Raw genomic sequence first — 4,061 nt, forward strand, 5'->3', positions numbered from 1 at the left:
TTAAAGAATGTATTTATCGTGTGATTTTGGAAATAAAAGTGTCATATTCTGAAAGCCAAGACTTTGTTTGTTTAAAATCAAACAAAACACCCCGAACCCTGAAAAACTTTTTTTTTTACGCAAATCCACGTTTATTTTGAAATGAGCCGTTGCGACTTCCAACTGATTTTGATAAAGCGGGTCACATACTGTTGTGCAGACATCAGGACTATCACTCATCTTTCCATGTTTTTCATGACTTCTCTCCAGGTGTTACGGATGATGGTGGGTGTGAATATCTCTGATGAGCAGCTGGGCAGCATCGCTGACCGGACCATTCAGGAGGCGGACACCAACGGAGACAACTCCATCTCCTTCAACGAGTTCATCAAGGCACGTTTCATACATCTCTTTATGCTAAGGGCTTTACATCTAGTACTACGTTCTCAAATAAGAGCAAATACAGAACTTCTATTGAAAGTATAAGGAAGAAAAGTTTACAACAAATGTAAATATCCAAAAAACAACATGACAAATTGCTCTGAAAAGAAGCGTTTTCATTGCATCCATAGATATGTTTCTGCTCTCGATTGCTGCAAACAAAAGTAGACCCAGATGGTATATGACCTAACGGCACCATACATTACAGTTGATATCAACACAGTAACAAAGCAATCTTTGCAAAACTATTATCCTTGTTAAGTTACTATGAAAAGACAAGATGCACAACATTTACAAGAACATTTAAATTAATCTAAGCCCTGGTTTTACTTTTTATTTTGGTTTGAACAAACAAGTTGGTTCAAATGTATTTATTGAAACTGATTCCACATACTGTTTCTTTCCCAGAGTGAATGTTTAATGTTCTATCAGGGTGTCCGCGGGATCTTAAAAAGTATTAAAAGTTGATAAATCAATTTAGCGAAAATGAAGGCTATTAAAAAGTATTAAACGGCATTTTCCAAGGTATTACATTTTGTAGCTTGTTTTCAATAAGTATATCAATGGTCCAAAGAGGTTGTATTCTACAGTCTGCCTGAATGTAATCATTGCGTAGGTGTGTAATGTGATTCTTTGTAGTTTATTTATGGCATCCCGTTGGATTTGACGTCACCTGGACAGGACATCACACGCTCACTGCTTGATAGCGCGAAGGTCCGTTTACGCCGGTTGTTAAACAACATCGTTATGGGGAAATGCAAGTCTGCGTCCAAATGGTTGGAAGATAAGGAGGAAGGACAATCAATACTGTATATAGTCAATGTGAGGTAAAGTGTGTCGCCAAGGTAACCGGTTAGAACTCAAAGTGGCGATGAGGTCTTAAAATGTAGGAAAGGGTCTAAAAAAAGGTCTTAAAAGGTTTTACATGTGACTTCAGGATTCCTGCATACACCCTGTCTGTGTTTGAGTTAATACTTAACAGCCAGTGTGAGCTCAGCTTCAACCTGTCTGTGTTTATCAAACATTACAGAAATATTTACTAACTTGTTCCGCTGTCTTTCCTCAGGTGTTGGAGAAAGTGGACGTGGAACAGAAAATGAGCATCCGGTTCCTGCACTAAACAGCTGATGTTTTTTTGTTTTTATTTTTTTTTAAATTGAGTAGAGCTTCAACATGCGAGTTGGAGCCTGAACTCACAGCGGGCCACACTACGAGAACACGCTGTCGCCGGGTAGATCACCTCATAGATCCTGTACGCAAAGGGGAAGAGTCGCGTGCCTTGGGTTGTTTTATGCAATGTCTCTGTGTTGTTTGGAACATTATTTATTAGGAAACATTTAGAGAGTTCCACTTTCCACAGGAGGATTTATGTTCTAGCTCGGTACGATAACGCGTTCAATAACTAGTACATGTTGTGTCTTTGTCTCTATACTTATGCAATGGATTAACGTGTAAGATGTGTGATTCCTCGTGGAAACAGACGGTGTTTTAAATGCTAACATGACTCCTTAATATCGCCGACAGCTCTGAGTTCGTTACTCGATTTAAAGCTGAACGTACACTTTGTGTTTCTCTCACTGAAGTGCCATGGCTTCATTATCTCAACAGTGAACCCTTATGGCCATGTTTGTGTATTTGTTTTTCATAATCTAGCTACTGCCAATAGATTGTAATTACCTGTAGGACTGAACCAAAGTGAGTTCCACGCTATTTCAACGCCTGCTGGATCTAGGACGTATGTTTTAATGTCATCATTAATTAACTCTGTTATAGCGTGTCTTTCCTAATATATCTTTAATTGGTATTACCAGATTTAGCTGCCACTGTGGCCTGATTTAAAAAAAAAAAAAGTGTTACCCCGTGTTTGAGTCGTCTGAAAGCCCTGTGGTGGAGAGTGGGAGGTGAGATTTAACACTTGAAACCAGTAAATCCATAATGGTGCATCATGCTTCCATTAATGTGATCAGCTGCTATGGGAAAGATGTATTAGCAGGCACAGCGGTGACAAGATCTTATTTTTCCCTTTTGTTTGGTTGCTGATACGGTGTCTAAATGTGTGTTGACGTTCAAACTGCTTCAACATTCATTTGATTTCTCAGTTCCAGCTGCTTTAGAGAATCAGATGCTTTAATAATATATATTTTCTGTACAGGCTAAGTGTGACATTATAATCTTTGTTTGTCAAATCCTCACCCTGCAGCAGCCAGCTGCAGGAAATACGACTTGTTAATCATTTTGTGATTATCGATCAGATAGGATTCACATGTTACGTGATGTTGGTATTATCTCAGTAATTCATCCATTTTTGATTTGAATAAAATTAAGTGCCATGCTCGCTTTGTGTCTATTTTACCTTCTGTCTGGTTTTAACATTTTCCTTTATTTTGGACCGTTATTTATCTCAAACAAGTGGTTTTTGGTGCTTCAATAAATGTATAAAATAGATATACATACTAATAAATGTACTGTATGTGAGATGTTATACTTTAAAGTGGACCTATCATGCTATATTTGAATAATATAGTGTAGGACCATACCTATTTAAGACATATTTATACTTTTTATTTTTCAAAATACCAAACAGATCATGCATTTTAGCCATTCCTCATTTGGCTCAATTTAACACTGTCTTTGCATGGGCTGATTCTGTGAGAACAGCACCATCTACAGGCCTGGCATATGTACTACAGCGTCTCCAGCGCTTTCGAACGGCAATGCCAATGGCTGTCTCCTGATTGGTGGACTTGGCTCAATAGCCGTAGCGCCACTTCTGTGACGTCATAGAAGTGGGGCGGGGGGGAGCTCCGACAAGCCGTTTAGGACAGAGTGAATACACATACTATACAGAGATGCTGTATGAGAAACCAATGTGAGTTTGGAAAGTTGTACAATTTAAATCTATTTTAGTAGACCTCAACAATGGAAATATGATCAGTAGAAATGGCCATGACATGGGACCTTTAACTAACCATTCATGTCTTTATTAACACATTGTTTTTTTGATTAATTGTAATTTTGTCTATAACATGTAAAAATGTCACTTCCAGTTTAAGTCTAAAAGTCCAAGGTGATGTCTTTAAGTGTCCGAAGATATTCACTTTAATATGATATAAAACATGAAAGCTGCAAAACTCCATATTTTATTAAAATATAATATTTGCATTTACCAGGCGATTAAAACATGTAAACGTTTTCAATAAAAAACTGCTAAATGTACCCAAAAATATTAATATAAAATAGAAGGTGGACTAAAATCCAATAGAAAGAGGTGTGTCCTGGTTGTCCCTGATTTGCAGTCATTAGGTCACATGACATTCACACACATTCATTTGTGTTATAAAATCGCTGTGTTCATCTGCCTGTATTGTTTTGTGTTCATTTGTTGTAACATTGTTCGTGATGCCCTCTCCGCCAGGTCGCTCTTTTGATTTGAATCGCTCTTTGATTTGAATCTCAATGAGACTTTTACCTAATTAAATTAAGGATATATATTTGACATGGAAGCTAGTGAAGACAATCAAGCCTATACACATTTTAAAACCAGTATTCATATAAAAAGGAAAAAAGCCCGTGTGCTATTGTGACGGAGCGGGTCACAGTGACTGACTCCGCCACTGACAGCCGACACACACGCACACACC

General features: G+C 37.8%; 1 long non-coding RNA gene across 1 annotated transcript; it reads left to right on the forward strand.

Moving 5' to 3' along the window:
* The first annotated feature begins 282 nt into the window (after positions 1-282).
* Positions 283-2,755, forward strand: LOC104950751 (uncharacterized). Its single transcript, XR_798958.1, has 2 exons — positions 283-372; positions 1,487-2,755. It is a non-coding gene; the product is annotated as an uncharacterized lncRNA (long non-coding RNA).
* Positions 2,756-4,061: the final 1,306 nt, after the last annotated feature.

This window comes from Notothenia coriiceps, unplaced genomic scaffold, assembly GCF_000735185.1.
Source record: "Notothenia coriiceps isolate Sejong01 unplaced genomic scaffold, NC01 NC01_scaffold00017984, whole genome shotgun sequence".
In the NCBI taxonomy this organism is placed as follows: domain Eukaryota; kingdom Metazoa; phylum Chordata; class Actinopteri; order Perciformes; family Nototheniidae; genus Notothenia; species Notothenia coriiceps.